Source organism: Triticum aestivum, chromosome 2A (assembly GCF_018294505.1).
Source record: "Triticum aestivum cultivar Chinese Spring chromosome 2A, IWGSC CS RefSeq v2.1, whole genome shotgun sequence".
In the NCBI taxonomy this organism is placed as follows: domain Eukaryota; kingdom Viridiplantae; phylum Streptophyta; class Magnoliopsida; order Poales; family Poaceae; genus Triticum; species Triticum aestivum.
The window spans coordinates 240639066-240654035 of record NC_057797.1 but is presented as its reverse complement, the minus strand read 5'-3'; positions in this window follow the sequence as shown (position 1 = coordinate 240654035).

The window sequence follows — 14970 nt, the reverse complement described above, 5'->3', positions numbered from 1 at the left end:
TTCAGCCCTTAAGGCTTTATCGATGTAAGACTTGACCATGATTGGTCACTATTTGTGTAAGACGGTATGTATGGATGTAAGACTCTTGTTATTCAGCTTCTGTGTGTTCAGTGAGCATTGATCTCTGGGATCACTGTACACGTGCATTCGGTGATCACGACTTGCGAGTCGGGGTCCCCACACCCAGTGCGGCCCTAGGGGGGGCGCCTCCCACCCTCGTGGCAAGGGTGTGGGCCCCCTGGTCTTCATCTTTGGCAAGGATTTTTTATTATTTATTGTAAGATATTCTGTGGAGTTTCAAGTCATTCCGAGAACTTTTGTTTTCTGCACATAAAACAACATCATGGCAATTCTGCTGAAAATAGCGTCAGTCCGGGTTAGTTCCATTCAAATCATACAAGTTAGAGTCCAAAACAAGGGCAAAAGTGTTTGGAAAAGTAGATACGACGGAGACGTATCAACTCCCCCAAGCTTAAACCCTTGCTTGTCCTCAAGCAATTCAGTTGACAAACTGAAAGAAATAAAGAAAAACTTTTACAAACTCTGTTTGCTCTTGTTGTTGTAAATATGTCAAGCTAGCATTCAAGTTTTCAGGAAAGATTATAACTAACCACATTTGCAATAATTCTCAGGTCTCATGATTACCCATGTCAATAGCATAATCAACTAGCAAGCCATAATAATAAATCTCGGATGATAACACTTTCTCAACACAATCATAATATGATATAACAAGATGGTATCTCGCTAGCCCTTTCTGAGACCGCAAAACATAAATGCAGAGCACCTTTAAAGATCAAGGACTGACTAGACATTGTAATTCATGGTAAAAGAGGTTGACATCCATTAGCACATTGACAGACAAATATTGAAGCTGAATCAAACGGGTTGAAATTGCAACATATAGTCTTCACATCCGAACAAAATGAACGAATGCATTCCAATAGAAATGGTCACATATCCATAAATTGAGAAGCCACTTAGAATTTAGGTAGAAGAAAAAACAACAAGGTACGGACCAAGAACGAATACTCGGTAAGGATCACTCGATCTCAAACCAAATATCCGTGGAAGAAGAACTAGAGCTACAAGAATTCCCACCTATGAAACTCCCAAACCTTTCCGGTTATGCAATCAGGTGTTGGGGATACAGGGGAAGCATAATATCTCACCCAAATCTAGAAAATCCTACATCCAGCTGTATCCATCCTTCGACACATAACCGAGAAAAACTTCAGAAATCGTCTACCTCAACCTTCGAAAAGCATCCGTTATACAAGTTATGGCAATACTCCCGAACTCCCACCCCAGTACTGGGTAGCATCGAGGTTATCTCACCAACAACTGCATAAAAGAGATTTCCGATGTCGGCGAAACTAAACTCAGGTATTCTAGAACTGCAACGATAAAATTGTGATGACAACACCTCGGAGCTCAACTCCCCGGGACACTGCCACAACCCCTAAATGACAGGAGGCACCAAGAACAATGTTCTCATCACAAATCGATCGGAATAATTCCAAGATACCCGCGTGATCCTAATTTTTTTTTGTGAAATTTGAGACGAGAAGAGTCAAAACTCTACATCAGGATGCGTTACTAGAGCGATGAAGGGACTGGGGAGTAAAAAGAATTCCTAAACTCTCCGATATATAATTCCTAAATGACTCAAAACATTTTTCTAGACTAAACAACGCCAGCTATTCGATCAAGTAGGGGGCTCCTAAGGTCGGGGAAAGCTTTGATTACCAACTTGTAACGCCCTCGATGCGGCTATATCTCCTACGTGTCGAAGGACGACTTAGAGGCATAACCGCATTGAAAGCAATGTAGCAAGTAAGGCAATCTTCACAACAACCCATGTAAATAGATAATAGGGAAAAAGGGATACATAGTTGGCTTACACTCGCCACGTCACACAAATACATGAATAACATTACAATCATCCAATACACTCATGGTCCGACTACGGTACCAAAATAAAAGATCAACCCCAACATGCGACACGGTCCCGATCGCCCCAACTGGGCACCACTACTGATCATCTGGGAAAGACACATAGTAACGGCAAGAGTCTTTGTCGAACTCCCACTTGAGCTCAAGCGCATCGTCTGGAACGGTATCATCGGTCCCCGCATCTGGTTTGGAAGTAAACTGTGAGTCACGGGGACTCAGCAATCTCGCACCCTCGCGATCAAGACTATTTAAGCTTATAGGTAAGGCAAGGTAATATGTGGAGCTGCAGCAAGCGACTAGCATATATGGAGGCTAACCTGTTCACAAAAGAGAGCGAGAAGAGAAGGCAAAGCACGAACGAAGAACTATGATCAATAAGTGATCCTATAGCAACCTATGTCAAGCATTACTCCAACACCATGTTCACTTCCCGGACTCTGCCGAGAAGAGACCATCACGGTTACACACGCGGTTGATTCATTTTAATTAAGTTAAGTTTCATGTTATCTACAACCGGACATTAACAAATTCCCATCTGCCCATAACCGCGGGCATGGCTTTCGAAAGTTCAAATCCCTGCAGGGGAGTCCCAACTTAGCCCATCACAAGCTCTCACGGTCAACGAAGGATATTCCTTCTCCCGAGACAATCCGATCAGACTCGGCATACAGGTTCTACAAGACATCCTCGACAATGGTAAAACAAGTCTAGCAACACCGCCCGAATGTGCCGACAAATCCCGATAGGAGCTGCACATATCTCGTTCTCAGGGCACACTCAGATGAGCGCTCCATACAACTAAAACCAAACCTCGAGTTTCCCCGAGGGGGCGCTGCATAGGGCTCTAGTGTGGACCCACACTCAGAGGAGCACTGGCCCGGGGGGGTTTAAATAAAGATGACCCTTGGGCTCCGGAAACCCAAGGGAAAAAGAGGCTAGGAGGCAAATGGTAAAACCAAGGTTGGGCATTGCTGGAGGAGTTTTATTCAAGGCGAACTGTCAAGGGGTTCCCATTATAGCCCAACCGCGTAAGGAACGCAAAATCCAAGAACATAACACCGATATGACGGAAACTAGGGCGGCAAGAGTGGAACAAAACACTAGGGAAAAGGCCAAGCCTTCCACCCTTTACCAAGTATATAGATGCATTAAGATAACAAGATAATATGGTGATATCCCAACAATAAACAATGTTCCAACAAGGAACGATCTCCAATCTTCACCTGCAACTAGCAACGCTATAAGAGGGGCTGAGCAAAGCGGTAACATAGCCAATCAATGGTTTGCTAGGACATGGTGGGTTAGAGGTTTGACATGGCAATTTGGGAGGCATGATAAGCAAGTGGTAGGCATCATAGCATAGGCATAGTAAAAGAGCGAGCATCTAGCAAGCAAAGATAGAAGTGATTTCGAGGGTATGATCATCTTGCCTGCAAAGTTGTCAGAGTTGACTTGATCCTCGTAAGCAAACTCAATGGGATCCTCTTTAGCGAACTCGTCTCCCGGCTCTACCCAAACAAGACAAACAAGCAAAAGGAACTCAATCAACCACGTGCAATGCTCGAACAACATGATGCAACCATGGTATGCTATGCGGGATGCGATATGTGATGCATATGCAAGATTTGACAAGTAATGATTGAACCTGGCCTCAACTTGGAAATCCAAGAGTGCCACTGGAAAGGTGAGGTGATTTCGGTTGAAATCGATATAAAGATCACCGGAATTGGATGCACGGTTTGGAAATGGCAAGCAAAACAAATATGGCACCGGTCTGCGATGATCAGCAAGTAGCCATCTAAATGCAACAAGATAAATATGCTACGGCACTCAAACATGACAACAAAATACATGGCAGGGATCCACTCATGATGCTTGACAAAAGATAAACACTGATCTACGGCTAATTCACCCATTAACAGGTTCAAACAAGCATGGCAAAAATGCAAACGATAACAGGTTTCAGACTTAGTGAAATTAACACAAGTCTGGAATTTAGTATCAGGTAGCACACTTTGGAGCATAAAAACTACATGCTACAGGAACTTAACATGGCAAAGCAAGGCATGACATGAAGCTACTCAAAGCACTTAACAAAAGTCCCTTAGTGGCCTTGAGCCAAAAGGGATCATAAAATACAATTGCAAGCATGTGAACATGGCAAAAACATAATCAGGTTACAGACTTTGTGAAAAACTAGAGCATGCAAAACAATTAACGAGTAGACATGTTTACGAGCCCGATGCACTCACTACAGAGCATGGCATGACAAAGTAAGCATACACCCATCAATAATACATGGCATAGAAGCTAGAAATTGCAATAACAACAACATAGCATGCACGGATCAACAACAACGTCCTCGGCAAAATCACTAACAAGTCAACAATCTGCCAGGAATCACGAAATAGCAAAAGAAGAGCTCGATTGACTCATGCTAGGATGCTCCATAAATGCAACCAAAGATATGGATGGATAGAGCACCACAATGTTAACAAAACATCCTTACTGATCATCCCCAAAAGAGGCACGGATCACTAGGAAACAACATGAACATATGGCATAATGACAAAATCGGGACAAGGACTTGGAGAAATTCCAAGTCCCTGAAATCAGCATTAATGAATGCACTACTTTGCAAGCTTGTGCTAGTCACCACACATATCACAAAAATACATGGTAAGCACCTCTGTAAAGATGGCATGGAATATAACAAAACTCATATAGAACTCAGGAGCATATCATGTACAAATTAATCATGGCAAAAAAGACAAATATCTATTTGGTGAAACAGATCTGACAATTATATCACATAGCCCTCTTCCAACAGCATTTTGGGCATCAAGATGAGCTCAAATGAAAATGATGCAATGAGATGAAATGATCTACTCTCTGAGACGAACATTTCGATATGCTACATGCGCAAGTCGGAGATACGGATGCGGAGTTACAACATGCCAAAGTTTGCAAATAAATTAGAGTTTCAACAGGAAAGTCAACCGGATCTGGATTGGATCTGGCGGTTACTGTAGCTGCACGGATTTCGAAGATGGCCGGCCAAAGTCGAAGAACTCGCCGGAGTAGGGCGCGACACTTGGCGCCGGCAGACGAGGGCGGCGGGCTCTGGGCGGTGGAGGAGAAGCCCGCTGGAGCGGGGTGGCGGCAGGCCAGCGAAGGGCGGCGAAGGGATGACGGCGGTGGTCCGGCGCCGGCGCTCGGAGAGGAGAAGCGGCGCGGGGAGCTAGCGGGCGGCGGTCGGGCGATGGGCTCGCGAGGGCCCGACTCGGGCCTCCCGGGCCAGCGTTGTGGGGTGGTGCTGGCGACGAATCGTGTCGCGACACGTGGCAGTGGCGGGTCAGGTCGGACGTGTCCAGCCTGGCTGGACTTCGTCCGGCGGCGCGAGGAGGGGGAGACTAGGGTTTGGACCGTGGTCTTGAGGAGGGGATCTATATTTATAGGTAGAGGGAGCTAGGAGACTCCAAATGGAGTGCGGTTTTCAGCCACGCGATTGTGATCGAACGCTCTAGACGATGGAAGGGTTTTTCGTCGGTTTTGGGCCAAATTGGAAGGGTGTTGGGCTGCAACACGCACGAGGCCTTCTCGGTCCCTCGGTTAACCGTTGGGGTATCAAACGAAGTCCAAATGACACGAAACTTGACAGGCGGTCTACCGGTAGTAAACCAAGGCCGCTTGGCAAGTATCGGTCAAATTCGGAAATGTTTAACCCCCACACACGAAAAGAGGTAGAAAGGTCCACCGGAGGAGATAGGAGCGTCGGAATGCAAAACGGACAACGGGGAAAATGCTCGGATGCCTGAGACGAACACGTATGCAAATGCAATGCACATGATGACATGATATGAGATGCATGACAAGGAAACAAAACACGGAGACAAAAACCCAAACCCGACATGCGACATGGTCCCGATCGCCCCAACTGGGCACCACTACTGATCATCTGGGAAAGACACATAGTAACGGCGAGAGTCTTCGTCGAACTCCCACTTGAGCTCAAGCGCATCGTCTGGAACGGTATCATCGGTCCCTGCATCTGGTTTGGAAGTAAACTGTGAGTCACGGGGACTCAGCAATCTCGCACCCTCGCGATCAAGACTATTTAAGCTTATAGGTAAGGCAAGGTAATATGTGGAGCTGCAGCAAGCGACTAGCATATATGGAGGCTAACCTGTTCACACAAGAGAGCGAGAAGAGAAGGCAAAGCACGAACGAAGAACTATGATCAAGAAGTGATCCTATAGCAACCTACGTCAAGCATTACTCCAACACCGTGTTCACTTCCCGGACTCTGCCGAGAAGAGACCATCACGGTTACACACGCGGTTGATTCATTTTAATTAAGTTAAGTTTCATGTTATCTACAACCGGACATTAACAAATTCCCATCTGCCCATAACCGCGGGCATGGCTTTTGAAAGTTAAAATCCCTGCAGGGGAGTCCCAACTTAGCCCATCACAAGCTCTCACGGTCAACGAAGGATATTCCTTCTCCCGAGACAATCCGATCAGACTCGGCATACCGGTTCTACAAGACATCCTCGACAATGGTAAAACAAGTCCAGCAACACCGCCCGAATGTGCCGACAAATCCCGATAGGAGCTGCACATATCTCGTTCTCAGGGCACACTCAGATGAGCGCTCCATACAACTAAAACCAAACCTCGAGTTTCCCCGAGGGGGCGCTGCACAGGGCTCTAGTGTGGACCCACACTCAGAGGAGCACTGGCCCGGGGGGGTTTAAATAAAGATGACCCTTGGGCTCCGGAAACCCAAGGGAAAAAGAGGCTAGGAGGCAAATGGTAAAACCAAGGTTGGGCATTGCTGGAGGAGTTTTATTCAAGGCGAACTGTCAAGGGGTTCCCATTATAGCCCAACCGCGTAAGGAACGCAAAATCCGAGAACATAACACCGATATGACGGAAACTAGGGCGGCAAGACTGGAACAAAACACTAGGGAAAAGGCCAAGCCTTCCACCCTTTACCAAGTATATAGATGCATTAAGATAACAAGATAATATGGTGATATCCCAACAATAAACAATGTTCCAACAAGGAACGATCTCCAATCTTCGCCTGCAACTAGCAACGCTATAAGAGGGGTTGAGCAAAGCGGTAACATAGCCAATCAACGGTTTGCTAGGACATGGTGGGTTAGAGGTTTGACATGGCAATTTGGGAGGCATGATAAGCAAGTGGTAGGCATCATAGAATAGGCATAGCAAAAGAGCAAGCATCTAGCAAACAAAGATAGAAGTGATTTCGAGGGTATGATCATTTTGCCTGCAAAGTTGTCAGAGTTGACTTGATCCTCATAAGCAAACTCAACGGGCTCCTCGTTAGCGAACTCATCTCCTGGCTCTACCCAAACAAGACAAACAAGCAAAAGGAACTCAATCAACCACGTGCAATGCTCGAACAACATGATGCAACCATGGTATGCTATGCGGGATGCGATAAGTGATGCATATGCAAGATTTGACAAGTAATGATTGAACCTGGCCTCAACTTGGAAATCCAAGAGTGCCACTGGAAAGGTGAGGCAATTTCGGTTGAAATTGATATAAAGATCACCGGAATCGGATGCACGGTTTGGAAATGGCAAGCAAAACAAATATGGCACGGTCTGCGATGATCAGCAAGTAGCCATCTAAATGCAACAAGATAAATATGCTACGACACTCAAACATGACAACAAAATACATGGCAGGGATCCACTCATGATGCTTGACAAAAGATAAACACTGATCTACGGCTAATTCACCCATTAACAGGTTCAAACAAGCATGGCAAAAATGCAAACGATAATAGGTTTCAAACTTAGTGAAATTAACACAAGTCTGGAATTTAGCATCAGGTAGCACACTTTGGAGCATAAAAACTACATGCACAGGAACTTAACATGGCAAAGCAAGGCATGACATGAAGCTACTCAAAGCACTTAACAAAAGTCCCTTAGTGGCCTTGAGCCAAAAGGGATCATAAAATACAATTGCAAGCATGTGAACATGGCAAAAACATAATCAGGTTACAGACTTTGTGAAAAACTGGAGCATGCAAAATAGTTAACGAGTAGACATGTTTACGAGCTCGATGCACTCACTGCAGAGCATGGCATGACAAAGTAAGCATACACCCATCAATAATACATGGCATAGAAGCTAGAAATTGCAATAACAACAACGTAGCATGCACGGATCAATAGCAACATCCTCGACAAAATCGCTAACAAGACAACAATCTGCTAGGATTCATGAAATAGCAAAAGTAGAGCTTGATTGACTCAATCTATGGTGCTCCATAAATGCAAACAAAGACATGGATGGATATAGCAGCACAATGTTAACAAAACATCCTTACTGATCGTCCCCAAAAGAGGCACGGATCACTGGGAAACAACATGAACATATGGCATAATGACAAAATCGGGACAAGGAATTGGAGAAATTCCAAGTCCCTGAAATCAGCATTAACGAATGCACTACTTTGCAAGCTTGTGCTAGTCACCACACATATCACAAAAATACATGGTAAGCACCTCTGTAAAGATGGCATGGAATATAACAAAACTCATGTAGAACTCAGGAGCATATCATGTACAAATTAATCTTGGCAAAGAGGACAAATATCTATTTGGTGAAACAGATCTGACAATTATATCACATAGCCCTCTTCCAACAACATTTTGGGCATCAAGATGAGCTCAAATGAAAATGATGCAATGAGATGAAATGATGTACTCTCTGAAGCGAACATTTCGATATGCTACATGCGCAAATCGGAGCTACGGATGCGGAGTTACGACATGCCAAAGTTTGCAAATAAATTAGAGTTTCGACAAGAAAGTCAACCGGATCTGGATCGGATCTGGCGGTTACTGTAGCTGCATGGATTTCGAAGATGGCCGGCCGGAGTCGAAGAACTCGCCGGAGTAGGGCGCGACACTTGGCGGCGGCGGACGAGGGCGGCGGGCTCTGGGCGGTGGAGGAGAAGCGTGCCGGAGCGGGGTTGCGGCAGGCCAGCGAAGGGCGGCGAAGGGATGACGGCGGTGGTCCGGCGCCGGCGCTCGGAGAGGAGAAGCGGCGCGGGGCGCTAGCGGGCGGCGGTCGGGCGATGGGCTCGCGGGGGCCCGACTCGGGCCTCCCGGGCCGGCGATGTGGGGCGGTGCTGGCGACGAATCGTGTCGCGACATGTGGCAGTGGCGGGTCAGGTCGGACGTGTCCGGCCTGGCTGGACTTCGTCCGGCGGCGCGAGGAGGGGGAGACTAGGGTTTGGACCGTGGTCTTGAGGAGGGGATCTATATTTATAGGTAGAGGGAGCTAGGAGACTCCAAATGGAGTGCGGTTTTCGGCCACGCGATTGTGATCGAACGCTCTAGAAGATGGAAGGGTTTTTGGTGGGTTTTGGGCCAAATTGGAAGGGTGTTGGGCTGCAACACGCACGAGGCCTTCTCGGTCCCTCGGTTAACCGTTGGGGTATCAAACGAAGTCCAAATGACACGAAACTTGACAGTTGGTCTACCGGTAGTAAACCAAGGCCGCTTGGCAAGTATCGGCCAAATTCGGAAATGTTTAACCCCCACACACGAAAAGAGGTAGAAAGGTCCACTGGAGGAGATAGGAGCGTCGGAATGCAAAACAGACAACGGGGAAAATGCTCGGATGCCTGAGACGAACACGTATGCAAATGCAATGCACATGATGACATGATATGAGATGCATGACAAGGAAACAAAACACGGAGACAAAAACCCAAACCCGAGGAAATAAAATAACTTAGCGCTGGAAACGACAAGAGTTGGGACACATATAAGGTAAATTACATCCGGGGTGTTACAACACTCCACCACTACGAAAGGATCTCGTCCCAAGATCTAGGACTGGAAAAACGCCGGGTACTCAGAACGGAGGTGATCCTCGCGTTCCCAGGTAGCTTCATGGTCGGGATGGTGTGACCACTTGACTTTGAGGAATTTGATTGACTTATTGCGAGTCTTGTGTTCAGTCTCTTCAAGAATAGCAACTGGGTGCTCACGATAAGAGAGGTCTACTTGGAGATCAATGTCTTCAAAGTTGACGGTGCGGTCAGGGGTCTTGAAGAACTTGCAGAGCTGAGAGACATGGACACGTCGTGCTCATTTGCAAAGTTTGAAGGAAGCTCGAGTTGATAGGCGAGATCGCCTCTCTTGCTGACGATCTTGAAAGGACCCACGTATATAGGGGCAAGCTTCCCTTTGATACCGAAGCAACGAGTACCTTTCATTGGAGAGACACGGAGGTAAACATGGTCTCCGATCTCAAAGGACAAATCACAATGCTTACTATCATAGTAGCTCTTCTGGCGCGATTGTGCTGCTTTGAGGTTATCACGAATGACTTTGCACATTTCCTCTACCTCTGTGATCAAGTCATTTCCAAGAAGTTGATGTTCACCGGTCTCCGACCAGTCAAGAGGAGTACGACACTTCCTGCCATAGAGAATTTCAAATGGGGCCTTGCCCGAACTTGCTCGAAAACTGTTGTTGTAGGAGAACTCGGCATATGGAAGACAATCTTCCCACTTCATACCGAAAGAGATAACGCAAGCCCTGAGCATATCTTCGAGAATCTGATTGACACGCTCGACTTGACCGCTAGTTTGAGGATGAAAAGCTGTGCTGAAGCGGATGTTGGTGCCCATGGCCTTCTGAAAAGAATCCCAAAACTTGGAGGTAAAGATGCTGCCACGGTCTGAAGAGATCAACTGTGGAGTGCCGTGCAGAGAGACAATCCAAGAGGTATAAAGCTCCGCCAATTGAGCTGCAGTGATAGACTCTTTGATAGGCAGAAAGTGAGCCACTTTAGTGAGTTTGTCGATGACAATGAATATAGCATCATTGCCACGCTTGGACTTTGGAAACCCAGTCACGAAGTCCATCTCGATGTGGTCGAACTTCCATTCTGGAATGGCAAGAGGTTGGAGGAGACCAGCTGGTCGTTGGTGTTCTGCCTTCACTCTTCTGTAGACATCACATTCATTCACGAACTGAGCAATCTCGCGCTTCATTCAAGTCCACCAATAAGCCTGCTTGAGGTCCTGGTACATCTTCGTACTGCCAGGGTGGATAGAGAGGAGTGAATTGTGAGCCTCGTTCATAATGACTTTACGGAGGTCACCTTTAGGCACAACAATGCGATCCTCGAAGAAGAGAGTATCCTTGTCAACAAGGCGATAGCACTTGTACTTGGGTTGACTCTTGGCAATCCCAATCTTCACCTTCTTCACCATAGCATCAAGAAGTCGAGCCTCGCGAATCTGATCTTCCAACGTAGGAGAGACTTGAAGTTTGGCAAGGAACCCTTGAGGAACAACTTGCAAATTGAGTTTGCGGAAAGCTTCACAAAGCTCAGGTTGGTAGGGCTTGAGAATCAGACTGTTGCAGTAAACCTTCCTGCTCAATGCGTCATCAATCACATTGGCCTTGCCTGGATTATATTTGATGCTTGGATTATACTCTTGAATCATCTCGACCTAACGAGTCTGCCTGAGGTTGAGATTAGGCTGAGTGAAGATGTACTTGAGACTCTTGCGATCAGTGAAGATGTCCACTTTTCTTCCCAATAAGAGATGTCTCCAAGTCAAAAGAGCATGCACAACTGCTGCCAGCTCGAGGTCATGAGTGGGGTAGTTCTTCTCGTTGGGCTTCAACTGGCGAGAGGTATAAGCCACAACTTTCTTCTCTTGCATCAACAGTGCACCAAGACCTTGATGAGAGGCATCGCAGAAGACCTCGAACAGTTTGGATTCATCAGGAGGAGTCAGAACTGGAGCAGTGACTAATTTCTCTTTCAAAGTGTTGAAAGCAATGTCACATTCCGGAGACCAAACGTACTTCACGTGCTTCTGGAGAAGGTTGGAAAGAGGCTTCACGATCTTTGAAAAGTTCTCAACGAACCTTCGACAATAGCTTGCGAGACCAAGGAAGCTGCGGAGTTGCTTCACGTTCTGAGGTGGTTCCCAATTCACAAATGCAGACACCTTCTCAGGATTCACCGCTATGCCCTTGGCAGAGATGATATGCCCAAGACAGAGAACCTCATCGAGCCAAAACTCGCACTTTGAGAACTTGGCGTAGAACTGATGTTCTCTGAGCTTATTGAGCACCAAACGCAAGTGCGTGGCATGATCTTCCTTGTTCTTCGAAAAGACCAGAATGTCATCGAGGTAGACCAAGACGAAGTCATTTGTGTAGGCGTTGAAGATGAAGTTCATCATGCGAGAGAAAGTCGGCGGAGCGTTGACGAGGCCAAAAGACATGACAGTGTATTCATATGAACCATAGCTTGTTCTGAAAGCCGTCTTGGGGATATCTTGCTCACGGATATGAATCTGGTGATAGCCCATACGGAGATCAAGCTTGGAGAATACTTGAGCACCTTTGAGTTGTTCAAACAGCTCATTGATGTTGGGAAGTGGGTACTTGTTCTTTATAGTCTTCTTGTTCAATGTACAGTAGTCAACACAAAGTCGGTCCGTTCCAACCTTCTTCTTCACAAAAAGAACTCCACAACCCCACGGAGAAGAACTAGGTCGGATGAGACCCATTCGCTCTTGAATATTGAGTTGCTTCTTTAGCTCTTTCAACTCTTCAGGTCCAAGCTTGTAAGGACGTTTGCAAACAGGTTCCGTGCCAGGCTCAAGATCGATGACGAATTCAACTGGCCGGTGTGGAGGCATTCCCGGAAGCTCTTCTTGAAAGACGTCTTGATATTCGCAAACGAATGGAATTTGAGAGATGGCATCTAGTTCACCCTTCTCATTGAGAGAAAATAGACGGATGGTATCATCACGAGCGGCAAAGACAATTACATCCTCAGACGAATGAGTCAATTGAATCTTCCTGGCAGCACAATCAAGATAAGCCTTGTGCTTAGAAAGCCAATCCATTCTGAGAATAAGATCAATATCCATGTCGCCCAGAACAATAGGAGAAGCTAGAAATTTGTAGTCGCCCAACGTGATAGTAACATCCGGGATGCAGATATTAGATGTCATTTGCTTGCCCGGTGACACGATTTGCAAAGATCTTTGCAAATACTGATAATCACACTCATACTTTGATGCAAAAGGTTTTGAAATGAAGCAATGCGATGCACCAGTGTCAAAAAGAACTTTTGCAGGAACATCGTTAACAGGAAGGTTACCCATGATGACATCTGACGAGTCCTCTGCCTGAGCTGCATTCACCATGTTGACCTTGGCGTGCTTGGGGTTATGCTTGACCACAGCTGTACTTGCCGATCTCACAGGAGGACAAGGAGGGAGACACCTCTGATTGAAGCATTTGTTGGCATAGTGACCCTTCTGTTGGCACTTGTTGCACGTGACCTCGGAAAGCGGACGGTGATACGGAGCACTCGATCTTGGAGCTTGAGACGAAGTCGTGTTCTGAAAGCCAGGGTTGGGTGGGTGGGAAGATCCACTGCCACCTTTGCTCTTCTGCTGATAAGGCTGACGGAACGGTGATGGAGGAAGCCAAAACTTCTGCTGCTTAGCCACTTGAGTTGAGGAAGAAGGAGTAGCATCTCTGACTCGCTTCTTGCAAGCATCGCACTTCAGTTGAGCAGTCTCTTGCTTCATTGCCATGTTGTAAAACTCATCGTACCTCTTGGGCTCAAAGAGAACGAGAGCTAGCTGGATTTCTTCTCTGAGACCACCCCTGAACTGGTATATCATGCTCTTCTCGTCAGGGACGTCTTGCTTAGCAAAACGGGCGAGCTTCTGAAACATCTTGTTGTACTCGTAGACAGACATAAAGTCTTGCTTCAGGTTGCGGAATTCCTCACGCTTGCTTTCAACCACGCTCTGAGGAATATGATGAGCTTTGAAGTCGTGACGGAATTCATCCTAGGTAATCACACGGCCTCCTCTTGAATCTTTCTACTGCTGAAACCATTCTGCAGCTTGGTCTTTGAGTTGGAAGGAAGCGAACTTGACAAAGTCCTCAGGCCTGACGTTAATGCACTCGAAATGCTTTCATATGTCCATGAGCCAATCATCAGCATCTATTGCCTCAACACAATTGCTGAAGGTCTTTCGCTGGTTAGCAAGGAACTGGTTGAGTGTAGCAAAGTGATTCTGATTGTTGCCTTTGCCCTGGTTCCCTTGGTTGCTCTCTTGAAGAAGTTGCATGATTAGCTGCGTGTTTGCATTGGTAGCGGCCATCACAACTTGCCATGCCTCTGGAGGTGGAGGTGGTGGTGGCGGATCAGGATTCGGAGTCGTGCATGTTGGAGGAGCCATCCTGAAGAGGTTGACATCCATTAGCACATTGACAGACAAATATTGAAGCTGAATCAAATGGGTTGAAATTGCAACATATAGTCTTCACATCCGAACAAAATGAACGAATGCATTCCAATAGAAATGGTCACATATCCATAAATTGAGAAGCCACTTAGAATTTAGGTAGAAGAAAAAACAACAAGGTACGGACCAAGAACGAATACTCGGTAAGGATCACCCAATCTCAAACCAAATATCCGTGGAAGAAGAACTAGAGCTACAAGAATTCCCACCTATGAAACTCCCGAACCTTTCCGGTTATGCAATCAGGTGTTGGGGATACAGGGGAAGCATAATATCTCACCCAAATCTAGCAAATCCTACATCCAGCTGTATCCATCCTTCAACACATAACCGAGAAAAACTTCGGAAATCGTCTACCTCAACCTTCGAAAAGCATCTGTTATACAAGTTATGGCAATACTCCCGAACTCCCGCCCCAGTACTGGGTGGCGTCGAGGTTATCTCAGCAACAACTGCATAAAAGAGATTTTCGATGTCGGCGAAACTAAACTCAGGTATTCCAGAACTGCAATGATAAAATTGTGACGACAACACCTCGGAGCTCAACTCCCCGGGACACTGCCACAACCCCTAAATGACAGGAGGCACCAAGAACAATGTTCTCATCACAAATCGATCGGAACGATTCCAAGATACCCGCGTGATCCTAA